The 27,489-nt window shown below is 39.6% G+C and overlaps 1 protein-coding gene and 1 long non-coding RNA gene across 2 annotated transcripts in view; one reads left to right on the plus strand and one right to left on the minus strand.

Moving 5' to 3' along the window:
* Window positions 1–27,489, plus strand: part of GABBR2 (gamma-aminobutyric acid type B receptor subunit 2) — a 940,304-nt gene that overhangs the window by 60,878 nt on the left and 851,937 nt on the right. The gene's annotated exons all lie outside the window — the stretch shown is intronic.
* LOC121001864 lies at window positions 797–23,226 on the minus strand. The gene is made up of 3 exons (XR_005779162.1): window positions 23,074–23,226; window positions 4,448–4,453; window positions 797–807 (listed from the first exon to the last, which is right to left on the minus strand). It is a non-coding gene; the product is annotated as an uncharacterized LOC121001864 (long non-coding RNA).

Below are 27,489 nucleotides of genomic sequence, written 5' to 3' on the forward strand. Positions count from 1 at the left end.
CAAAAGCCAATCCTGCAAAATCTGTCCTCCAAAAACCCTATGGTGCTACTTCCCTTTTGAACCCTGCCATACGCCCATACATCATTTTTTGAGCACATATGGGGTGTTGGCGTATTCGGGGGGAAATGGGAAACAAAAGTGTGGGGTGCATTTTGTCTTGTTTCCCCTTGTGAAAGTGTAAAATGTGGGTGTAAAGCACAAGCGTTTCCTAATTCTCTGAAACGCCTGATGAGTCAAAGTGCTCACTAAACATCTTGAAATATTCCTTGAGGGGTGTAGTTTCCGGAATGGGGTCACTTTTTGGGGGTTTCCACTATAGAGACACCTCAGGGTGTCTTCATATGCGATATAGCTCCCAATTACCATTCTAGCTAAATCTGCTCTCTAAAAGCCATATGGTGCTCCTTCCACTCTGAAGCCTGCTGTGCACCCATACATCAGTTTTTGAGCAAACATGGGGTGTTTCTGTAAACTCCAGCTTCAGGGCAATAGATTTTGAGTTTTGTTTGGATGTTAAGCCTTGATGTGTTGCAGAAAAAATGTATTAAAATTTCAAATCTGCTAAAAATAGAGAAATTTTGAAATGTCATTCCCATTTTCATTTAATTCTCGTGGGGCACCTAAAAGGTTAACAAAGTTTGTAAAATCTGTTTTGAATAGCTTGAGGGGTGTAGTTTCTAAAATGGGGGGATTTATGGGTGGTTTCTAATATGTAAGCCCCAGAAAGTGACTTCATAACTGAACTGGTCATGAAAAAATTAAGGTTTGGAAATGTTCTTAAAAATTTTAAGATTTGCTTTTAAACTTCTAAGCCTTCTAATGTCTCCAAATGATCTAAACATGAAGTAGACATATGGGCAATGTAAAGTAATAACTAATTTTGGAGGTATTACTATCTATTATAAAAGTAGAGAAATTGAAATTTGCTAATTTTGCCATTTTTTTGGTAATTTTTATTTTTTTTTATAAATAAAAATGAAATTTTTTTACTCAATTTTACCACTGTCTTGAAGTACAATATGTGATGAGAAAACAGTCTCAGAATGGCCTGGATAAGTAAAAGCGTTTAAAAGTTATTACCACATAATGCAACACATGTCAGATTTGCTAAAAATGGCCTGGTCCATAAGGTGAAAAATGGCAGGGTCCTGAAGGGGTTAAAAAGTGGGTTTTGGCAATTTTCTTAAAAATTTGAAGAATTGCTTCTAAAATTCTAAGCCTTCTAACGTCCTAAAAAAATAAAATGATATTTCCAAAATGATGCCAACATAAAGTAGACATATGGGGAATGTTAAGTAATAAATATTTTATGAGGTATCACTTTCTGTTTTAAAAGCAGAGAAATTGAAATTTTGAAAATTGCAAATTTTTCGAAATTTTTGGTACATTTTTTCATAAATAAAGGTGAAATATATTGACTCAAATTTATGACTATCATGAAATACAATGTGTCACGAGAAAACACTCTCTGAATGACTTGGATAAGTAAAGGCGTTCCAAAGTTATTACCACATAAAGTGAGATATGTCAGATTTGCACCATTAGGCCTGGTCAGGAAGGGGGCAAATGGCCCAGATGGGAAGTGGTTAAACAACTTTTAAATTTGTTTGATGAAGGGCATGGTTTATCAGGTAAAGGGTGTGGCAATAAATACATCAAAAATGCACCAAAATCTTTGTGCAAAAGTTTGAATTAATAAGCCAATTCCAAGTAATAGGTGGTATAAACAAATAGATGGTATGACTACACAGTCTAAAGGTGAGCCACAAAAATTTACAGTAGCACCAAAGTGGATCAGATTAATCTCATCTGCATGCAGCAGAAAATTTGCACACAACTTGACAACTGTAACACGTCAATTTATTTTTGCTTTTTTGCCATGCATTTCACCCCTTAAGATGCAGAAGGTGAAATCTGCAGCAGACCTCTCAGAGGATTTCTGCAGATTTTGGTGCAAAGTTTGCTGCTTTGGCAGACATACCATGGAGTTTCTGCTCTAGAAATTCTTCAGCGGACCCATCATGTGTGGCTATATACTTTATAAGAGAGTAAACTGAAAGTGCTTGATTGGGTCCCACCGCCTATACCTCCAAGATGACTCATTTATAGTTGAGAAATGGAATCTTTATTTCCCTTGAGTGGCCATTGTTTTCAGCTATTGGATTCTGATGGCTTTTCTGGGCCTATAGGTTGTCATATTTAATAGTGGAAAGTTAGAAATTGTGACTTTCCATTAGTAACATTCTCCAATAAGACATATCAGAAAAAAATGCCTATTGTAAAAAAAGATTGACCTACACCAGACATCCACACCCTAGAAGACCAAGGCTTCCAACCTCAGATTTAAACTTGCAATAATCACTTTTAATGTACTGTAATTATTTTTTTAACTTGAAAGAATTACTACATTACTTGGAAGCCACACACAAAAGGTTTTATTTGTCCTGATCTGGAAACTAGAAATTTCTCTTTGCAATGTTATGTTTCAAGTACTGTATCTTGATAGATTTACAGTGAGCCTTAACCTGCTATTGCAGGTTTTGTAGCATTGGTAGCTATAGCAACAGTCTAAATGTGCTTCTGTACAGCTAAGATGAATTTAATCATTAACATTATTTAACTAATTCACAGCTCTATGGATTGGAAACAGTATGCCATGATTAGTGTCTACTCTGGATCTTAATAAAATACATTGGGTGACAATATACATTTTGTGTACAATGTGCATTTATATAATGACGAGGTCATCAAATAGATATCATAACGTATTATTAAAGGTGTTATTCTGTTGTTACATTCACTGTGTACTTTTTTTTTATGGTTTTAGCTACAGTGCATTAGGAAATCTTTGGACTTTTTTTCCCTTTTCACATTTTGTTATGTTGTGGCTTTATGCTAAAATAAAAAAGAAAGGTTTCCCCCATGAAACTGCCCTCAATCCCTGTTAATGAGAAAGTAAAAACAGAATATTAGACATGTTTACAAATTTATTAAAAAGGAAAGACTAAAATTTCATATGGACATAAGTATACAGACCCTTCACTATGACTCTTAAAATTTAACTCTTGGGTCCTTCCATTTCTTTTAATAAAAAATGAAGCCATGAGGGGAAAGAACTGCCCGTAGAGCTCAGAGACATGATTGTGTGGAGGCACAGATATGGAGAAGGGTACAAGAAAAGTACAAGTACATGTACAAGTTCCCAAGAGCACAGTGGCATCCATAATTCTTAAGCAGAAGAAGTTTGTAAAAACCAGGACTCTTCCCAGAACTGGCTGCCCCACCAAACTAAGTAATCAGACTAAAAGGGCTTTGGTAACATAGGTAACATAGAACCCAATGGTCACTCTGAGTCAGCTGACTTGATTCTTGGTGCAGAAGAGAAAATCTTCCAGAAGGTCAACCATCACTGTAGCATTTCACTAATCTGGACTTTATAGCAGAGTGGCCAGAAATCACCTCTCCTCAGTAAAAGACATATGAAAGTTTGTAAAAAAAGCACCTAAAAGATTCTCAGATTGTGAGAAACAAGACTCTGGTCTAATGAAACCAGGATTTAACTTTTTGGACTCAACTCTAAGCATCATTAGAGGAAACCAGCATCATTTAGAGGAAACGAGGCACTGCTAAATACCATCCCTACAGTGAAGCATGGTTGTGGCAGAATCTTGCTGTGGGGGTGTTTTTCAGTAGCTGGGATAGGGAAACTGGTCTGGGTTGAGGAAAAGCTGAATAGAGTACATGAAAACCTGATCCAGTGTGCTCTGGATCTCAGACTGGGCTGAGGGTTTTCCAACAAGACAGTGACTATAAGCACACAGCCAAGACAACACAGGGCTGGCTTATGGACAACTCTGTGAATGTCCTTGAGTGGCCCAGCCAGGGCCCTGACCAGAACCCAACTGAATATTTCTGGAGAGACCTAAAAGTAGTTGTTGGTCCCACCTTACCTGACTTGACCTTGATAGGATCTGAATACAAGAATGGGGGAAAATTTCCAAATCCAGGTGTGCATCATAACCAAGAAGCTTAGAGGCTGTAAGAGATGCTAAAGGTGCTCCAACTAAGTACTGATTAAAGGATCTGAATACTTATGTCAATGCAGTATTTTAGTTTTTTTCCCTTTTTAATAAATTAGCAAGGATTTTGAACCTTCTCATTTCACTTTGTCATTATGGGGTATTGAGTGCAGAATGATGGGGGGAAATTTAGCTTTTTTTTATTTTAACACAAGCACAACATAACAAAATGTCCAAAAAAATAAAAGGGTCGAAAGACTTTCCCTAAAGCACTGACTGTATATTACGATACACTGGAGTAATGGTCATAATTTGCATGTCTAACACAATCTAAGGTGCTGAAAAGCAAATAAGTAAAATGCAGTGCACTTAATTACATGACATTACTAATATCTTATATCCATTTACTTATTTCATAAGTTGAATACAAAACCCTATGATTAAAACTCCCACCATTTCCACCATTAGTGATCATTGGGTTCGTCTGGAGCCAGAATGGCTGCTACTAACAAGATGATGAAAGAAAAGCCACCTTTATGGGTTGAGCTCTCTTTTGTATTGCTGGTTTTGTCCTGCCTGGTATCAAATGTGTCCAGCCTAATTTCTTCACCAAAAAAAACAAAATTTAGATTCACAGAGACTAATATAATGCAATAGACTACAACCTTTTCATGTGAACCTTCATTATTTAAGCTTTTGTATCATTGTTAAACAGTTTAAGCGCCACTTATCCTAATATAAGGAGCCAAATGGGCTGCATAGAGAAAATTAGAGGGTTACTATTTAGGCATGGGTCCTTAAAATGACATAGTAGGTTCCATCCTACTATACAGTCTTTTATCTCATGCTGTTTATAATGTTTTCTTTCACTCTTGTAATTAAACAAAATAAGGTGTTTGTAGAGCAGGGGAAAAGTGTAATTATTCAGCGTTTTGCTTCATTGTAAGCAGCATATCAAAGCAAATGTTCCATCAAAGCATCTGAGAAAATGGGTTTGAGAATATTTCCTATAGTGTATAGAGAAGCTAGTAGTGAATTTTTCGATAGTGCAGTTTCAATTCACGTAATTTCAGTTTTCTTTTCTGATTGTTAAAGCCTTTGGAATTGGGTTTGTTGAAGTCTAGTAGCCCCCTAAAAACATTAGAGTATCTTCTGCAGAACCTGCTGTTTTCGGCTAGACCGGCTTACTATCTGATATGAATGGAGAGCTCTTGACTCTCTCCTAACATAGCAGTGGCTTTCTCCTCTTGCTTGGTCAAGCCAAGCATGCATGTGTATGGGGCAATCGGGAGAGGTAACTGTCGGCTGAATGAGCATTCATCCGACAGCAGTTTTTTGACAGTTTGTACATCACATCACAGATCTCTGTACTTATCTCTGACATCGAATTTGGTAAAAAAGATTTATAGTTTTTCAGTAAAAGTTCATTTTTGGTTATACACTTTGTATTATGCCATGTGTTTCAATTGCTCGCTAAGTTCAATGCTTGCTAGCAATGGATGGAATGGAACATTCCCGTTTACATACATAGCAGATGTAGACATAGCTGGTACCAGTACATCAGAGCCCTTAAGTCCTGCAGTTGTATCAGTTGGACATGATCAGGACTGGTGTTCAGCATCTGGATGTAAACAATAAATGTTTGCAGTCACCGAAAGCAAGGAGAAGATGTGAAAATAATGAATTAAGACACAAAGCATATTAGAAAGCTTAATAACATTTCATTATAAATCGAGAGTAGTCTAAAGGTCCTATTACAGATGTAGCAGGGTTAACATACAAACTCTTAAGGCTACTTTCACACTTGCGTTTTGGGCAGATCCATCATGGATCTGCAAAAACAGATCCGTTACAATAATACAAACTGATGCATTCTGAGCGGATCCTTTTCCATTCAGAATGCATTAGGGCAAAACTGATCCGTTTTGGACAGCTTGTGAGAGCCCTGAACGGATCTCACAAACAGAAAGCCAAAACGCGAGTGTGAAAGTAGCCTAACTCATCGCGTTATCTTGAAACAAAAGCCACTGAAAAGCAATTAAAGGTGTTTGCTTAACGCATTTAGTTTAGATAACACGTCTCATAAAGCAGGTGTGTTAATTCTACTACATCTGTACACTACTTGATTTTGGACCAATTATTAGGAGCACAAGCTCCCATATGAATGCTCATTCTCTATAATTGGCCCATATAATCGAGCAACGAATCAGCTGATGAACCAGCGTTGATGCTCCATTATCGGCAGTACATCTCCCTGTGTAAACAGGAATGTGCTGCCAATAGTGAATAGACGAGAATGAGGGAGGAATGACTGCAGTAGCAATCTATTCTCCCACATTCAATGTTTCCATCAGCTTGTGTAATCAGGCTGCTGCAAATGAGCACCGATCGATGTGTTCATCCATCAGCTCTCGCGCTGCCCAAAGATCAGGCAGTGTAAAGCTCCTATAAGACCTCACAAAACTTTCCAAGAACGCTCAGTTCTGATAGTTGGCTAGAATAATCAAGCAGTCGTCCAGCCGATGAACGAGCAAACACTTGTTCATTGGCTGATGGCCATCTTTCATCAGGATTAAAGATGCCCCATTATCAGTAGCACGTCTTCCTCGGTAATCAGGAATGTGCTGCCGATAATGAATAGAACAGAAGGAAGGAGGAGCGGATCATTCCTCCCGCAATAGGTTTGCATCAGCTTGTGTAATCTGGCACACTGCCTGTAGGCTGCCTAATACCGCCCTTACCTGTTGGTAGTGGCCTCCATATGCCTATAGCATTTCAGTTATCTTTCTGGCAAAGACTTGTAAAATTTTGGGTCCATTCACACGTCCGCAATTTCTTTCCGCATTTGCGGACCCATTCATTTCTATGGGGCAGCACGATGTGCTGCCCGGATCCGGAATTGCGCATCCGCACTTCCGGGTCTGCAATTCCGATCCCGAAAAAAATAGAACATGTCCTATTCTTGTCCGCAATTGCGGACCAGAAAAGGCATTTTCTAATATAGTGTCTGTGATGTGCGGTCCGCAAATTGCGGATCGCACATTGCAGGTGTCCGTGTTTTGCGGATCCGCAAAACACTTACGGACGTGTGAATAGACCCTTAGTCAGAGAAATGTTAATGAGTTTTTACCAAGATAAGAGATTAAAATCTGATCAGTAAGAGTCAAGGTTAAAGAGGACCTGTCACCACAAAATGCAAAGCAATCTGAACTCACAATGCTATAGAGCAGGAGAAACTGAGTGGATTCATGTATATAGGCAACAGGACAGGAGGGGGGGTTATCATTGATTGATAGCACTGTGTTTATATAGGGCCCTTTACGCACATATGCCCGGGGAGGTGTAAATGTACCGCCGAGTACCCGGGTAATCCGATCGTTTGTGCGCATGCAAAAATGATCATTTACCGCCAGCAGATCGTGCCGTGGAAACACGACCTTCTGCCGGCAAACAAGTCCTTATGGGGAAGAGTGATGGCATTAGCGTTAGCTTCTCCCCTTACTCTGGATGAGATTGCTGCATGTAAATGCACGAGTCGCTTCCGCTAGCGATCAGCTTCCTTCCCGATAATCTGTTGTAAAGGGACCTTAAGTGTGCAAAAGAGATAGCTGTCAGTTGCTGATAACACCTCCTCCTTGTACAGATAGGTATTTACAGGAGGTGGAAAAAAAATATATCAATTTGGTCAGCTTCACCTGCTCTATAACATGGTGCTATCAGACTGCATTGCATTTTGTGGTGACAGATTCCCTTTCAGCTTATTCACTATAATGTACCATCAGTTTTACTATTTTTTTATTGGTTTGACACAGTTTTGGCCTGTTCTTATTAGGCTACTTTCACACTAGTGTTTTTGCTGGATCCGGCAGGGTTCAGCAAAAACACTTCCGTTACTGATAATACAGCCGTCTGCATCCGTTATGAATGGATCCGGTTGTATTATCTTTAACATTGCCAAGACGGATCTGTCATTGAAAGTCAATGGGGGGCGGATCCGTTTTCTATTGTGGCAGAGAAAACGGATCTGTCCCCATTGACTTGCCTGGGGGGTCATGCCAGATCCGTCTTGCTCCGCATCCCAGGACGGAAAGCAAACTACAACATGTTGCGGTTCGCTCTCCAGTATGGAAACGCAACTAAACGGAACGGAATGAGTTCTGTTCAGTTCAGTTTTGTCCCCATTGACAATGAATGGGGACGAAACTGAAGCGTTTTTTTCCGGTATTGAGCCCCTATGACGGATTTCAATACCGGAAAACTAAAACGCTAGTGTGAACGTAGTCTTAGATGTTTCCCTGCTGATGTATTGTAAGCTATGTTTCTGAGAATGCCAGTTCCTGTATAGAACATGGATTGAAGGTAGCGTGCATATTATTTGTTCGGGCATAGCACACGTTACATGGTCCAACTAGCCAAGACTGCACAGATTGTTATAGTCACAGTCTTCTGCATGTGAATGTGCTGTTATTGTGCTCTCTAATGGATTTAAGCCTTTTTTCTATTACATTTGTCGAAATTTTTAAGTCTTCTATCTGCATTAATTTAAAAAAATGAGATTTTATACTTACTGATTTTCAAATCCTTATTAATGATAAATGTACCTTATATATATTGCAAACAGGTGTACATAATTAAGTCTTTGACAGAGAACCTGCACTTGAACATGGTATGTGATCTGCAGGCAGCTTGTTATAGGGCAGTAGGAGCTGAGCAGAATGATATATAGTTTAGTGAGAACAGATTCAGTATAACCTGTATTTTATTCATATAAATCTCTGTCTATGTCTTTCTATGATTAGGACTCCAGAAGGTGGTCTTATTCAGTGATTGATAGCCTTACCTCTATGACTATATGACTGTGCTGTAGTGAGCACAGCTACCTACTGACTCCTAAACCTAGGAATAGTAAGAATTTAAATGAATAAAATAACAATGAATATTTTTTTTATTTAAAAAATTTGTATTTACCCAAAAATATATATACCATGCTGTATATTAAACTCCCTTTGCCTGTAGATGGGAGTAGAAGTACAACATTACAGGATCCCTGATTATTCCAGTAACAGTTAATCGAAGGCTTCCTGTAACCATCTTGGTCTAATGTATGTCATATATGTTTTTATTATAGCAAAGTATTTGAATGTGAGTATGTGCTGGCAAAAAATGATGCCTAATATTTTATGTAGGGGCAATGATAAGTGTTTGCTCTTCTAGTGTACCGTAACATGGAGTGTTGCTGTAAAATAAATCCTGAAGAAGTCAAATATTTTTTGTTGGAGGAAGCAATTTAGGCTACTTTCACAATAGCGTTTGGGGCTCCGCTTGTGAGCTCCGTTTGAAGGGTCTCACAAGTGGCCCTGAACGCATCCGTACTGCCCCAATGCATTCTGAGTGGATGCGGATCCGCTCAGAATGCATCAGTCTGGCAGCGTTCAGCCTCCGCTCAGCTGCTTGCAGCGTTCGGGTGTCCGCCTGGCCGTGCGGAGGCAAACAGATCCGTCCAGACTTACAATGTAAGTCAATGGGGACGGATCCGTTTGAAGTTGACAAAATATGGCTCAATTTTCAAACGGATCCGTCCCCCATTGACTTTCAATGTAAAGTCTGGACGGATCCGTCTGAACTACTTTCATACTTAGAATTTTTTCTAAACTATAATGCAGACGGATCCGTTCTGAACGGATCCAAACGTCTGCATTATAGGAGCGGATCCATCTGTGCAGACACCAGACGGACCCGCTCTGAACGCAAGTGTGAAAGTAGCCTAAATGGTATTTGTAGTAATACTATTACCATTCTATGACATCATATCTAAGATTCTCATATGTAAACTGGGGTGTCTACAGTGCTATATTTTTTATCTATTGTTCCTTGATTTGTATGAACCAATTAATGTAAAATAAGAGCATGTGCTCATTACCTTATTGCAACTCCATATCAGAAAGTACCATTGTCCATCAAATGTCATATTATATTATATAACTAAGTATATATTTCCATAAGGTAGATTTGTTAAAAAAAAAAAAACACTTTCCAGATTGTAGAGTTGGCAAAAATATCTATTATATACATTTAATTGGTAGAGCTGTAGGTAGAAACTCTCTGCACACTTTTATTTCTCCCATTTTTTTGTCTCATTAGAGTTGCTGTCTGGATCAAATTACAACAGCCAGCAGGAAGTTCTGGCTGCTGTAACTTAAATTAGCACATACAAGAATGGGAGGGGAGACCAGATCACTAGAGATTCACATTCTGTCCCTCTTTCACCTTCTAACTTACCTTAGGCCCTGCCTGCACCCATTCCTCCACCCTAACCACACCCACCCAAGCTATGCCTCTGTGAAAGGGGTTGTTTCTGCAGGATAAGTTGAAATGTTCCTTTGAAAACACAATAAATGAATAAAAACTGGAGTCTGCTTGACTGAAGTGTGTTGTGCCTTTGTTCTTGCTTTGTCTTTGGAGCAGGAACTGGACCAGACCCTGACAACCAATAGTATCTCCCATAGTTGAGCCAATGAACCCAGTTAAATGTGCAATGTTCTGTGACTTCTGCATTCGGAAAGTCTTCAGTTCAGACCCTTTTGCTTTTTTTCACATTTTGTTATGTTGTGGCCTTGTACTAAAATGAAAAAAAAATAAATAAAAATGTCCTAGCATAAATCTCTACTCAATACTCCATAATGAGAAAGTGAATACAGAATTTTAGAATTTCTTTCAAATTTATTAAAAAGGAAAAACTATAATTTCACGTGGACATAAATATTCAGACACTTTGCTATGACACTTGAAATTTAACTCGGGGGCATCACATTTGTCTTGATGGTCTTTGAAATGTTTGTACACCTTGTTTGGAGTCTTTTTGTGGTGAATTCAGTTGAATAGACATGAAAAAAGTAAAAAGGGTCTAAAGACTTTCCAAATGCACTATATATACAGTACAGACAAAAAGTTTGGACACACCTTCTCATTCAAAGAGTTTTCTTTATTTTCATGACTATGAAAATTGCAGATTCACACTGAAGGCATCAAAACTATGAATTAACACATGTGGAATTATATACATAACAAACAAGTGTGAAACAACAGAAAATATGTCATATTCTAGGTTCTTCAAAGTAGCCACCTTTTGCTTTGATTACTGCTTTGCACACTCTTGGCATTCTCTTGATGAGCTTCAAGAGGTAGTCCCCTGAAATGGTTTTCACTTCACAGGAGTGCCCTGTCAGGTTTAATAAGTGGGATTTCTTACCTTATAAATGGGGTTGGGACCATCAGTTGCGTTGAGGAGAAGTCAGGTGGATACACAGCTGATAGTCCTACTGAATAGACTCTTAAAATTTGTATTATGGCAAGAAAAAAGCAGCTAAGTAAAGAAAAACGAGTGGCCATCATTACTTTAAGAAATGAAGGTCAGTCAGTCAGCCGAAAAATTGGGAAAACTTTGAAAGTAAGGGCTATTTGACCATGAAGGAGAGTGATGGGGTGCTGCGCCAGATGACCTGGCCTCCACAGTCACCGGACCTGAACCCAATCGAGATGGTTTGGGGTGAGCTGGACCGCAGAGTGAAGGCAAAAGGGCCAACAAGTGCTAAGCATCTCTGGGAACTCCTTCAAGACTGTTGGAAGACCATTTCAGGGGACTACCTCTTGAAGCTCATCAAGAGAATGCCAAGAGTATGCAAAGCAGTAATCAAAGCAAAAGGTGGCTACTTTGAAGAACCTAGAATATGACATATTTTCAGTTGTTTCACACTTGTTTGTTATGTATATAATTCCACATGTGTTAATTCATAGTTTTGATGCCTTCATAGTCATGAAAATAAAGAAACTCTTTGAATGAGAAGGTGTGTCCAAACTTTTGGTCTGTACTGTATATATATATATATATATATATATATATATATATATATACAGTGGGGGAAATAATTATTTGACCCCTCACTGATTTTGTAAGTTTGTCCAATGACAAAGAAATGAAAAGTCTCAGAACAGTATCATTTCAATGGTAGGTTTATTGTAACAGTGGCAGATAGCACATCAAAAGGAAAATCGAAAAAATAACTTTAAATAAAAGATAGCAACTGATTTGCATTTCATTGAGTGAAATAAGTATTTGAACCCCTACCAACCATTAAGAGTTCTGGCTCCCACAGAGTGGTTAGACACTTCTACTCAATTAGTCACCCTCATTAAGGACACCTGTCTTAACTAGTCACCTGTATAAAAGACACCTGTCCACAGAATCAATCAATCAAGCAGACTCCAAACTCTCCAACATGGGAAAGACCAAAGAGCTGTCTAAGGATGTCAGAGACAAAATTGTAGACCTGCACAAGGCTGGAATGGGCTACAAAACCATTAGCAAGAAGCTGGGAGAGAAGGTGACAACTGTTGGTGCGATTGTTCGAAAATGGAAGGAGCACAAAATGAACATCAATCGACCTCGCTCTGGGGCTCCACGCAAGATCTCACCTCGTGGGGTGTCAATGGTTCTGAGAAAGGTGAAAAAGCATCCTAGAACTACACGGGAGGAGTTAGTTAATGACCTCAAATTAGCAGGGACCACAGTCACCAAGAAAACCATTGGAAACACATTACACCGCAATGGATTAAAATCCTGCAGGGCTCGCAAGGTCCCCCTGCTCAGGAAGGCACATGTGCAGGCCCGTCTGAAGTTTGCCAATGAACACCTGAATGATTCAGAGAGTGACTGGGAGAAGGTGCTGTGGTCTGATGAGACCAAAATAGAGCTCTTTGGCATTAACTCAACTCGCTGTGTTTGGAGGAAGAAAAATGCTGCCTATGACCCCCAAAACACCGTCCCCACCGTCAAGCATGGGGGTGGAAACATTTTGCTTTGGGGGTGTTTTTCTGCTAAGGGCACAGGACAACTTATTCGCATAAACGGGAAAATGGACAGAGCCATGTATCGTGAAATCCTGAGCGACAACCTCCTTCCCTCTGCCAGGAAACTGAAAATGGGTCGTGGATGGGTGTTCCAGCACGACAATGACCCAAAACATACAGCAAAGGCAACAAAGGAGTGGCTCAAGAAGAAGCACATTAAGGTCATAGAGTGGCCTAGTCAGTCTCCGGACCTTAATCCAATCGAAAACCTATGGAGGGAGCTCAAGCTCAGAGTTGCACAGAGACAGCCTGGAAACCTTAGGGATTTAGAGATGATCTGCAAAGAGGAGTGGACCAACATTCCTCCTAAAATGTGCGCAAACTTGGTCATCAATTACAAGAAACGTTTGACCTCTGTGCTTGCAAACAAGGGTTTTTCCACCAAGTATTAAGTCTTTTTTTGTTAGAGGGTTCAAATACTTATTTCACTCAATGAAATGCAAATCAGTTGCTATCTTTTATTTAAAGTTATTTTTTCGATTTTCCTTTTGATGTGCTATCTGCCACTGTTACAATAAACCTACCATTGAAATGATACTGTTCTGAGACTTTTAATTTCTTTGTCATTGGACAAACTTACAAAATCAGTGAGGGGTCAAATAATTATTTCCCCCACTGTATATATATTTATACTTTTTCCTCATGTCATATGATTTTAAATGGCTGATTAAAAGCAAAGAACAATAGACAACAATGAATGCACTGTGGATTGTATTTGACCATAACAGTATATTGGCAGGTGACTGGACAAACTGCTCAGCAGGTGAACATCCTGTATCCTAATTCTTTCATGATATTCTTTATTCTTCTCTGTAATGTACATGAATTTTAGGATTTGCATAAACTCTTACCTTAATTATGCATTCTCGTCCCTGCTCACACTGACTATTTTGACAAATGTTTAATATATCCAGGAATTTTAAATCCTCTGCTTCACACAACATACAATTTAACTCACATATTTCTGTAAGACAATTGTAGATCAAACAAGCCCATGTTATTGCTTTCAATAAAACAGGTCATAATGCCATAATGCAGTGTGATTTTTTATTAATTAGATTTTCAAATTACATCAAAAGGAAAACAAGTGAAAGTGCCTCAGAGCTTGCTCATTTTATAATGATTTTGCCTCTTTAAAGTACAGTTGGAAAAATACATACTGACCCTGATTACTCCGTAGTCCTCTTGCCTTTTTTTTATGGTTGTATGTTGTACCCTTGTACCCTATTGCAAGTATGGTTTTCTGTATTGCATCACTAGCACTACTATTCAATATGCTATAAAGCAAGCATACTACATAACATTTAAGAATGAGTAACAGGACCGCCATCGTTTCGAGTATACAGCTAGTTGGGCAGATTTATCAAGTGTTTTGTAACTGGCATAGACTTGAATTTCTGGCACATCGAATGCTGAAATATGTACCAAATTTTTTAAGAAGTATGTGCCTCTTAAAAATTTTGGAACACTTTATGCCATCAGACTTTATACCAAGTTTGGCATATACAACACCTGTCTTTGTATACAGTTGCAAGAAAAAGTATGTGAACCCTTTGGAATGATATGGATTTCTGCACAAATTGGTCATAAAATGCGATATGATCATCTAAGTCACAACAATAGACAATCACAGTCTGCTTAAACTAATAACACACAAAGAATAAAATGTTACCATGTATTAATTGAACACACCATGTAAACATTCACAGTGCAGGTGGAAAAAGTATGTGAACCTTTGGATTTAATAACTGGTTGAACCTCCTTTGGCAGCAATAACTTCAACCAAACGTTTCCTGTAGTTGCAGATCAGACGTGCACAACGGTCAGGAGTAATTCTTGACCATTCCTCTTTACAGAACTGTTTCAGTTCAGCAATATTCTTGGGATGTCTGGTGTGAATCGCTTTCTTCAGGTCATGCCACAGCATCTCAATCGGGTTGAGGTCAGGACTCTGACTGGGCCACTCCAAAAGGCGTATTTTCTTTATGTTTAAGCCATTCTGTTGTTGATTTCCTTCTATGCTTTGGGTCGTTGTCCTGTTGCAACACCTATCTTCTGTTGAGCTTCAGCTGGTGGACAGATGGTCTTAAGTTCTCCTGCAAAATGTCTTGATAAACTTGCAAAATTTATTTTTCCTTCGATGATAGCAATCCGTCCAGACACTGACGCACCAAAGCAGCCCCAACTCATGATGCCCCCACCACCATACTTCACAGTTGGGATGAGGTTTTAATGTTGGTGTGCTGTCCCTCTTTTTCTCCACACATAGTGTTGTGTGTTTCTTCCAAAGAACTCAACTTTGGTTTCATCTGTCCACAGAATATTTTGCCAGTACTGCTATGGAACATCCAGGTGCTCTTGTGCAAACTGTAAATGTGCAGCAATATTTTTTTTGGACAGCAGTGGCTTCCTCTGTGGTATCCTCCCATGAAATCCATTCTTGTTTAGTGTTTTACGTATCGTAGATTTGCTAACAGGGATGTTAGCATATGCCAGAGACTTTTGTAAGTCTTTAGCTGACACTCTAGGATTTTTATTCCCCTCATTGAGCAGTCTGCGCTGTACTCTTGCAGTCATCTTTACAGGACGACCACTCCTAGGGAGAGTAGTAGCAGTGCTGAACTTTCTCCATTTATAGACAATTTGTCTTACCGTGGACTGATGAACAGCAAGGCTTTTGGAGATACTTTTATAACCCTTTCCAGCTTTATGCAAGTCAACAATTCTTAATCGTAGGTCTCCTGAGAGCTCTTTTGTGTGAGGCATCATTCACATTAGGCTTCTTGTGAAAAGCAAACCCAGAACTGGTGTGTGTTTTTTATAGGGCATGGCAGCTGTAGCCAACACCACCAATCTCATCTCATTGATTGGACTCCAGTTGGCTGACACCTCACTCCCATTAGCTCTAGGAGATGTCATTAGTCTAGGGGTTCACATACTTTTTCCACCTGCACTGTGAATGTTTACATGGTGTGTTCAATAACAACATGGTAACATTTAAGTCTTTGTGTGTTATTAGTTTAAGCAGACTGTGATTGTCTATTGTTGTGACTTAGATGAAGATCAAATGACATTTTATGACTAATTTGTGCAGAAATCCATATCATTCCAAAGGGTTCATATACTTTTTCTTGCCACTGTATATGTTTCGCTGTGTGTCAGCAGTTAGTTCAGACTGGCCTCAGCCATCTTTATCTGTCCAGTGAAAGGATTCAATAAATGAACAACCCAACCTATCAGTATTACATTTTGCTTACTATTTAACACAATACAACCAATATTTTCTCACCATTACTCTAAACAATGACTCTTTTAGAGTGGTTATAACACCTGTTTTGAGGAGTATTATCTCTTATTGTGGAGAGTGCCAGGGCTGACACAGGGGCTCCAATAGTCTAGGCAATATCCCCTGTGAAAATGTGCAGATTAGCTCTCTACCAAGAGAAAACAGTGGTTTCTGTTGTGCCACCTTGTAGAAGTAGCTACCCTATAGTCAAGGGAGGAATGTATTAAGACCGGTGTCTTCAACACCAGTCTTATTTTGAAAGCTTGCCGGCGTACAATGCATAGAATTATTACACAAGCCTCTTAATTTTTTGCTCATCCTTGGGAGGTAGGTACATCAGCAAGAAAGCTAGCATAGATTTCGAGTGAAATGTGTGCCAGTTTTCTGGCACCCATGTTCTTAAATACCATATCCACTTTGGGAAAAGTGGCAAGTGTTGAGGAAAAAGTTTTTGTGCAAAACTGGACTTGCACCAAAACTTGTGATATTTGTACAGCAGGTTAATACAAGAACAGTAATCAAGCAACACCTTCTCCAAAAGGGAGAAAGGCTACATGGAGGTGGAGTAGATTTTAGGTTGATAAAGATTCACATTTTCACCCTGATAATGGAATATCCTTTATGACCTGTGATGTAATAGTAGAGCATGGGCAGGAGTCTGCAGAGAACCTGCACCATACTGTTATGGTGCTCTTATCGTATGGGCACTGTCAATGTTCTAGCTTGGTAAGAAGCTGGACTTGTCATGCACAACTATGCTCCTGCTCTAACAACAGAGATAGCATCTCCATCGTTAAACCCCTTATATTCCACACCCTAAGGAGACAGCTGCATGCGAGGGGAAGGCAAGGGATCTCCCTGTGATTGGGCCATAGGGATTTCATGTGACATTTTCTATAACCTATGTATATTGAAGAACCCTGATCAGCATGTTTGTTACAAGGGCATACTTACAGTAAGTGTGCCCTAATAACAACTTAAGAACTTATAAGTCATTAGGCTAATTTAGGCTAATGTCCTCACATAGATGGATATATACAAGTACATTTATATACAGTCATAAATAATTAATAAAAGTACCATTATAAGATTATAAAAAAAACTGTACATAAAATGAATTTAAAATGTTTGCAGAAAAAGAAGTAAAAAAAAATCCAAACAATAATATGTTTAATTATATAACAGTTTGAAAGTACAAACAAACATTAATATACTTATATTAGGTATCACCATAACCATAAAACATATCATATTATTTAAGGTGAAAAGGTGGCAAAAATTTTTGGGTGGTTTTTCCATTTCAATCAAAATAAGTATTAATTGCTAAGATATGCATACACATAAATCTCAACACATTTACTCAAAGAAAAAAATATAAATTAGTCCAGCAAAAAAAAAAAAGCCCTCATTCAAGTATGTTGATCAAACATTTTTGGAGTTATGGCTTCCAAAATGCTGAGAGGTTGAAATAATATCCTGAAATTGTTGTTTCTAAAAAGTTAAACTAATTAAATCTAAAACGAAGATGTGTTTATTGGTGGTAAATTTAGTCTCTCAAATAGAATGGAATATCATTGTAATATTTTTATAGCTGTAGATTAGCACATACTCCAGGACATAATACCAGTAACCTCTCTTCCCAAGGTCATGCATGGATTTTGTTGCGATAGCTTTTCAACATTTAATATCAATCAGTGCTGCTTATTCATGGCTACTCACATTAGATTTAACTGGGGTTTGATGGGATTGGGGTAAAGCCGTAAGCTGAAGTATATATGACAAACATTTTCCTACCGTAGAAGGGAGCAATGTGGCTCCCATAAATTGACAGATTTGGACACCAGACAAAAATGAAAACTCACACCTCTTTGATTTCCATTTTTTTTATATTTCCATTTTGAACATTGAGGGCATATCAGTTAGATATGCCCCCAATGTCTGATAGGTGTGGGTCCCACTTCTGGGACCCGCACTTATAGTAAGAATGGAGCCTGTAAAGTGCCTGAGGGTGCACTGCGCATGCATGGCTGCCCTCCATTATTTCCGTAAGCCCCATAGAAGTGAATGGAGTGGTGGCAACACCTTCTCGGTGGGCTTCCCATTAATTTCAATGAGACTTCCAAAAATAGCCAAGCGCACCAATTTCTGGCAGTCCAATAGAAATGAATGGAGGGCGGCTGCACATGTGCTGTGCGCCTTCCAGCACTTTACGAACTCCATTCTAAGTATAGGTGTGGGTTCCAGAGGTGGGACCTGCACCTATCAGATATTGCTAGGATATGCCCCAGTGTCCAAGATGGAAATACCCTTTTTGATTTGTGTAATTTGTGTATGTGATGTGAATGGTGACCAGAATCTGCGTATTGTAATGAGGTGGTATAAAGACAGACAGCTGGCAGAGGTATACTTAAATATTCAGAGATCAGCACTAAAAGTCCGATGTAACAGGCCATTGTCGATAAGCAAGTGTTTCTTCCTGACAATCGTCTGCTCATCGGTGGAGGAGAAAGATTCGTTTACATGCAGGGATCCCCTTCACTAATGTCATCGCTCAACCTCATACATAATCATTATTTGCTGGCAGCAGGAGTTGATAATTTTCTGGCAAACAATGACTGAGGTGTCCACTCGAATAATCCTATTACCCAATGAACTAACGTTTTGCTCGTTCATTGAGTAATCGCCAGCACCTTTACACAGATTATCGCTATTGAGCCTTCATATAAATTCTTGTTAGCGATAATATGCCCAAAGATCAGGCAGTGTAAAGGCTCCTTAAGTATTCTTTCCAATCTGTTGGTTCCATTCACAGAAAAGTCATGTAGACCAGGGCTCGACAAATCCCAGGCGCCAGGTCGCCATGGCGACCAGGAATTTAGTCCTGGCGCTTGGGTATTTGTGAGCCCGTTTTCAAAGGTGCCCGGGCGATGGGTGCGGAGCTGCCGTTCTGTCCGGAGGCAGCACCGTTTGAAACAGCTCCGTCACAGCACACAATAGCAGAGATGCTGGCAGCAGGGAGGGGAGGGGCTCGGGAGGAGTGTAATCTGATCCTAGAGTGGAAGCTGCTTCTGCCAGCCCCTCCCCTCCCCGCCCACCAACCAATCAGAGCTGAGGCAAGGACTAGCAGCTCTGAGTCACTGACACAAGTACAGGGAGTCTAAGTAAGAAAGAATCGAATGAGTCACAGGTTAAAAGAATCTAAAGATCCGATTAGTTAGTGACTCATTCGATTCTTTGAGTTAAAAGAACAGGTTACACTGAGTCTGTGCTGATGCTTTTGCAGCAGTGATAAGACAGTGACAGGACACAATTTAGATTACAGTGTGAATTAACCCTTTAGGATCAAATTGGCTTCTCAAGGAGATCTATATGTTAAAGGCATCCCTTCTTCTGTCTCATTCAGTAGCTATAGAACTAAGGCTACTTTCACACTTGCGGCAGGATGGATCTGGCAGGCTGTTCACCCTGTCAAATCCGTCCTTCTGCCGGACGGCAGCTCTGTCCCCATTGACTATAATGGGGGTGGAGCTCCGGCGCAGCACGGCAGTGCATGGTGTAAGGCCGCCGGACTAAAAGTACTGCATTGGAAAGCTATAGTAAAGGGCGAGCACACTTCATTTGGACTAACACTAAAATTTAATTAAATCACACTTAATTTCACACGTGTATAACGGATAGATAAAAAGTTATAAAATACAATAAAATACAAAGCATAAAATACACTTCACTTTGTATTTTATTGTATTTTATAACTTTTTATCTATCCGTTATACACGTGTGAAATTAAGTGTGATTTAATTAAATTTTAGTGTTAGTCCAAATGGAGTGTGCTCGCCCTTTACTATAGCTTTCCAATCCACATTTTCAGAGGGTGGGTGTCCCTCTTACCAGGGCTAGTAGCACCTGCTCCGCAATCACGTTTGAAGTGAGCCACCATCTTGAATTTTATATTAAAAGTACTGCATGTCCAACTTTTTAGTCCGGCGGCCTCTCACCGCAAACTGCCATGCTGCGCCGGAGCTCCACCCCCATCCCCATTATAGTCAATAGGGGACGGAGCAGCGGTATATGTAACATGGTATACAGCATTATTGGGGGGGCTCTATGGAGAAGTAGGGGGGGGCACCTACTAGGGGCTTTATGACGCGGCTCCGCCTGGCTCCTAACTTTTTTAGCTGGCTCCTAGATTCCAAGGAAATTTGTCAAGCCCTGATGTAGACAACCCCTTTTTGAAATGGAGCCACCCTGGCAAAGAGCTGAACTCAGGAGGTTTGACTTTCTTAACCTATGATGGCCATCCGTTTTTGCGGGCTGAAGTTGTGGTCTGCATCAGTTGTTACAAAGAAAATGTAGTAGTAAATGGATGGGCCAGGTCAACTAGTGCAAGAGGGAGTAATACAGGCACATAGAAGGGCTCCTCTGAGGGGAATCCCTTGTTGTGATGTCCACATGTAGTTTTTCCATGTATAGGATCACTATGACTTCGCTCATTAGCTCTGCATAGTCAGAAGAGAATTCCCCATTGGGATAGTGCTAGTCTCTGTTGTAGTGATTTGTAATATTGCTGCGATGATTTTTCAGTAATAGAAGGCAATCTGTTTATTTATATGATATTGTGTTTCAATTTGTACATAGCACAAAATAAGAGGAATTTGAATTAAAAAAAAATCTTTGCATATGCAGGTTTAAAGGGGTTTTCCAGGGAATTAATGAAAAAGTGTGCCACAAACAGTTAAAATTACTCACCCGCATTGATCCCTAACCGCTGCTGTTTCTGTCCTGTCCACACTGCTCTCCATTTCCCGTGCCCAGCTCAACATGTCAGAAGCACCAGGAAGGAACGGCCCACACAGCCAGTCATCGCTACCTCTAGTGAGTGGCTTAGTGGGCCTGGACCAGAACGTGGAGAGCAGTGGGGACCGACACATGGTATGCCCTAGTGCAGGGTTTCTCAACTCCGGTCCTTGGGACCCACCTACCGGTCAGGATTTGAGAATATCCCACAGAATATATACCTGTGGTAAGTCCTGATGGATGGACACTAATTATATCACCTGTTCAATACTAAGGAAATCCTGAATCATGACCGGTAGGTGGGTCCCAAGGACCGGAGTTGAGAAACCCTGCCCTAGTGTAACTAAAGAGCACATACAAGGGGTGATAGAGCATGCCACTTATTTTTTCATATCAGTCCAACGGAAAACACCTCCATATGCCGCACAGGTGCCGGTATATAAACTAATATGTCCATTCATGTCTGTGAACCCTTGTTCCCTCTATAGTAGTTCTGAAGGCATGGGAATGGTAAAACAACCCTCTAATATAACGATTTTGATAAGCAGTACCATAGACTTTCAGGAGTGGTCTTTTGGGGGATTAATTGGTCTTTCAAAGGATTTTGGCTATAATCATGAATCCTATCTTTCCTAACTAAATGTATCCTATAAACACTTCTCTTACAGATTCAAGGTACTCAAATTTGCAGACGTATTTGTGTTTTTACTACTGTGATCTTTCTCCTGGGACCAGTATTATCCTAAGGCACCTCTATATTTAAATTTGACACTGTGGGTCAAGCAAAAAAAGTAAGGGGACATAATACACTTAAGGTGACTGGGCATAGCCCAGAAAACATGATAAGACATTCAGTTCACAAGCTGTCACTGCAGACCAGCAGAGGCCATCTCGACCAGATGTCCATACACTGAATGCTCCAGGTCCCCGGTCTCCAAGCTGCTTAGCAATGTTCTCCACCATTTATAGTAGAAGGTTTATTTATCCTTATAATGCATCTATCTATCTATCATCTATGTAATATCTATCATCTCATATTTATCTATATATCTATCATCTATCTACAGTATCTACCAATTATATACTGTATATTAATTATATACGCAGGCGAACAATGCTTGCAATTTGCAAATTGTTACCATTCAATATAATTGCTGTAACACTTTATCAAAGCCGTAGCTTATGTTTAAAATCTGAAAATGTATCCTTCATGTGCTCAACTTGATATTTAACCCTTTGACCTTTGGATTTGCCTGCTTCACAGTTTTATTCAAAAAAAATCCCCCAGCATATAGAAATTTCAGATGTAGAATTAGAAACAGGTTGGAATATTTGAGCAATCCCAGCTTTTCCCCTGTTGCTAAGAAACATGTTATCTCACTCATACTGCTATACCATAAACAAAGCCAGGTTACCCTGGTAACCAAGTCTAGCGAAGCGATGAACGATGATGGAAGAAAAAAAAAAAAGAGAAATGATGGCTCACAGCATAACAGTCTGAACAAAGGGAGCAGATCCTAATAGCATTATATACATTGTCTTCATGTGTAATATTTTTATTGCGAATGCTTTATTATATGCTGACAACAGATTCAATCTCTGCCTCAGCTTCTGAAGCCTCTTTAAATGAATGCAGCTGCTTAGCGGTATTATATACAGGGTGATCTATGGGTTTACCATGTAGCGCTAATTGCCCTGATGACTTTGATGTATATTGTGTATTCACCCAGCTGAGATTTGGGGGATTTATGCACTATATGAGCAGTGTATGTCTTGCAGGCCACATCCTTTCCCTATACCTTTGACTATTATCTGCTGATGTCACACACAGGTATTTTCTGACATTCTTTAGTTTTTTTGTGTGCGTTTTTTGACAGTTCTTTGTGCCATATTTATTTAGGCAAAAATGCCAACTCCAGATGTTGTATGAAAGCTATTGGGAAATATTAAACACAGGACAATACACGGAAGTGTATTTTTTGTGTCAGGGGTGTTTTATTTTTTTTCACAGGATGCACTGAGTTTGGGGTTTTTCCCCTCACTAGCTTACATTTTCATCCCATAGACCTGGTAGTGAAGCCGAGTTTGGTTTCAAGTTGTAAAGCGGTTTTCCACTTTAAAAATCAATAACCGAAGTTATTCAACGAAGTCACGCGCGACTTCGCGAATAACAAACTTCGTCTCATCGGAGCCCATACATTCTAATACTGTATGGTGACAAATCTCTGTACAGTATTATTCCGAAGTTATGAACGAAGCGACTTCGGATGTAGCATCCAAAGCTCGCTTTGCTCATCTCTATTGATGACTTATCTTCAGAATGTGTCATCAATATTACGTTACTGCACAACCTCTTTAAAGGGGTTGGTCACTTTATGGTTAATTTTGACCAATGTGTTTATAAGATGATTATATGGCACTTACTTATCTAATCTTTATTGAAATTCTGTGCCATTTTCTATATTTCGTCACAGTCACAGCCCTGGGGATAAATAGATGATGGGATAGATCTCTGTACTGAGCCCTGATATATTTATACATAGTAATTAGATCTCCCCTCAGTCATCTTTTATCTAAAGTGAATAACCCTAATTTTGATCATCTTTCAGGGTACGGTAGTCCCCCATTCCAGTTATTACTTTAGTTGCCCTCCTCTGGACCTTCTCCAGCTCTGCTATGTCTGCCTTGTTTACAGGAGCCCAGAACTGTACACAGTACTCCATGTGCGGTCTGACTAGAGATTAGTAAAGTGGTAGGACTATGTTCTTATCACGGGCATCTATGCCCCTTTTGATGCAACCCCTTATCTTATTGGCCTTGGCAGCCGCTGCCTGACACTGGTTTTTACTGCTTAGTTTGCTGTTCACTTAAATTCCTAGGTCCTTTTCCATGTCAGTGTTACCCAGTGTTTTACCATTTAGTATGTACTGGTGACTTGCATTATTCCTTCCCATGTGCATAATCTTACATTTGTCAGTGTTAAACCTTATCTGACACTTCTCTGCCTAAGCCTCCAATCTCTCCAGATCACTCTGTAGTAGTATACTGTCCTCTTCAGTGTTAATTACTTTACACAGTTTTGTGTCATCTGCAAAAATGGATATTTTACTGTGCAAGCCTTCTACAAGATCATTAATAAATATATTGGAGAATAGGGCGCAATACTGACCCCTGAGGTACCCCACTAGTGACAGTGACCCAATCTGAGTGTTTACCGTTAATAACCACCCTCTGTTTTCTATCACTGAGCCAGTTACTTACCCACATACAGACATTTTCTCCCAGTCCAAGCATTCTCATTATATATACTAACCTTTTATGTGGTACAGTGTCAAATGCTTTTGAGAAGTCCAGATATACGACATCCACAGTACATCTTTCATAGGAAAAGATCAGATATGTACAGTGGTCCCTCAAGATACAATATTAATTGGTTCCAGGGCGACCATTGTATGTTGAAACCTTTGGAAGTTGAAATTGGTTCCAAAGCCCCAAAATGTCATCCAAGATAAGAGAAAATAAAAATGAAAGAAAAATAAGCTAAAAACAGATAAAACAAGTCCTTACCTATAACTGTCAGGAATAGCTGCTAACTAGCATCTAATCCAGCTATTTTACCAGAGAAGTGACCTTGATTGGTTGGATCTGAGTCTGAAGTATTTTATGCTGAGTCTGGTTTCAACTTACAATGGGTCAGAAAAGACCATTATATGTTGAAAATATTGTATCCTGAGGCCATTATATTCCGAAGGATCACTGTATTCTTATGAAACACCTATAGACGACTAAATGTGATCTATATTTTGGCCTAATAATTAGGGATTAGCGAATTTCATATTTTGGAATTTCGTTATGGTCCGTGGTAATGGAATCCATAACTCAATTCACATTATACCACAACACGAACCGAAAACGATTTTCAAAATATAAAATTCACTCATCCCTACAAAATTTATTGACAGATCAGCATTTTAGACCCTGGACCTACAGTACAGACCAAAAGTTTGGACACACCTTCTCATTCAAAGAGTTTTCTTTATTTTCATGACTATAAAAATTGTAGATTCACACTGAAGGCATCAAAACTATGAATTAACACATGTGGAATTATATACATAACAAACAAGTGTGAAACAACTGAAAATATGTCATATTCTAGGTTCTTCAAAGAAGCCACCTTTTGCTTTGATTACTGCTTTGCACACTCTTGGCGTTCTCTTGATGAGCTTCAAGAGGTAGTCCCCTGAAATGGTTTTCACTTCACAGGTGTGCCCTGTCAGGTTTAATAAGTGGGATTTCTTGCCTTATAAATGGGGTTGGGACCATCAGTTGCGTTGAGGAGAAGTCAGGTGGATACACAGCTGATAGTCCTACTGAATAGACTGTTAGAATTTGTATTATGGCAAGAAAAAAGCAGCTAAGTAAAGAAAAACGAGTGGCCATCATTACTTTAAGAAATGAAGGTCAGTCAGTCAGCCGAAAAATTGGGAAAACGTTGAAAGTAAGGGCTATTTGACCATGAAGGAGAGTGATGGGGTGCTGCGCCAGATGACCTGGCCTCCACAGTCACTGGACCTGAACCCAATTGAGATGGTTTGGGGTGAGCTGGACGGCAGAGTGAAGGCAAAAGGGCCAACAAGTGCTAAGCATCTCTGGGAACTCCTTCAAGACTGTTGGAAGACGATTTCAGGGGACTACCTCTTGAAGCTCATCAAGAGAATGCCAAGAGCGTGCAAAGCAGTAATCAAAGCAAAAGGTGGCTACTTTGAAGAACCTAGAATATGACATATTTTCAGTTGTTTCACACTTATTTGTTATGTATATAATTCCACATGTGTTAATTCATAGTTTTGATGCCTTCATAGTCAGGAAAATAAAGAAAACTCTTTGAATGAGAAGGTGTGTCCAAACTTTTGGTCTGTACTGTATATGGGTAGTAAATATGTATCCGGTTTTCTTAAGAAATGGCAATTCATTGGAATTTGGGATATATTTAGGGTTCTGCATTACAGGATGGTGCAAACTTTAAGGCCTGTAGTTAAAGTAAACCAATTCTGCTCCTGAAAAATGAAAGCTGTGCTGTGATTCATTACCGTGTGCAGCAAATGGACAGTTTAAATGAATCTGCCCTGTACACAAAGGAGCAGGTTTAAGATGGTGACTTTGCATTAAGAAAAAGTTTTTTGTATGTTGGAATTTGCAAGAACAGGGTCTGTTGTGACGGTACAGCAAAATTTTCTGAATAAGGCCTTATGCACACGACCGTTGTTTGGGTCCGCATCCGAGCCGCCGTTTTGGCGGCTCGGATGCGGACCCATTCACTTCAATGGGGCCGCAAAAGATGCGGACAGCACATCCGCGGCCCCGTTAAAAAAAAATATAACATGTCCTATTCTTGTCCACGCTTTTCGGACAAGAATAGGCATTTATATTGCCGGCGCCCGTTCCGCAAATTGCGGAAGGCAACACGGGCGGCTTCCATTTTTTGCAAAAAACGGCACGGCCGTGTGCATGAGGCCTAAATGTGGTTAATGTATTAACTGCATTTTGCACTGGGTGAAGCAATTCAAAACCACTGGCTGTTTATGTTATGGAAAAAGTCCAGGCCGCCCAAAGACTTGGTAAGGGATAGTGAACAGAATTTAAGCCGTTTATGAGCATAGTCCTAGAAAGTCGACCAGGCTGACTAGTATAGAACTACAAGTGCCGAAAACCATGGTATGGCATATCTTATGAGACATCTGCATTGCAAGCCATACAGATTACAAATTCTTCAGGATCTGAAACCAGCTAGTAACCGAAAGGCTGTGACTTTTGCATTGACTTGCAGGGCAGGGACAAATTTACTGACAGGCTGGTATTCAGCGATAAAGCTACCTCTCATCTCAGTGGGAAGGTCAATCACCACGGCAATATAATTTGAGGCTCATAAAATCTACGATCAACGAACAGGTGCAAATTCTATGGTTCCTTCTTTTTTGCCATGTTAAAGGAATGCCACAGATAGAGGAAGATCTGCCAAAAGTAGTCTATCAGCAGGATGGTGTTCCTCCTCATTTCCAGTTGGATGTTCACCAAGACCTGAATGAAACTCTACTGGAGCATTCTGAAATAAACAATTCTTCAATGTTGTGTTGGCCTCCACAATCACCAGATCCAACACCCTGTGCCTTTTTTTGTGAGGAAAGAACTGTGTGTATCTGCCCCCAAGCCACAATATCTGAAGGACCTGAGATGATGCCTCACTGAATCCATGTCCTAGGATATGCTGGCAAGCTTATCCAGTGGAGCTCACACTGAATATTTGTAGTGTATAGATAAAACTTGAATAGTGTGTCTTTTTATATTAATTTGTGTTATTTTCTAAAAGTTTAGAATACCAAAGCTATAATTTTGCACCATTCTTTTTGAATCACCCTGCCTATTGAAACTTAACTGAATTTGCAGGAAAACCACACATAGGCTTTTAGTGGCACATTTGCA

This window comes from Bufo bufo, chromosome 5 (genome assembly GCF_905171765.1).
Source record: "Bufo bufo chromosome 5, aBufBuf1.1, whole genome shotgun sequence".
Classification (NCBI taxonomy): Eukaryota; Metazoa; Chordata; class Amphibia; order Anura; family Bufonidae; genus Bufo; species Bufo bufo.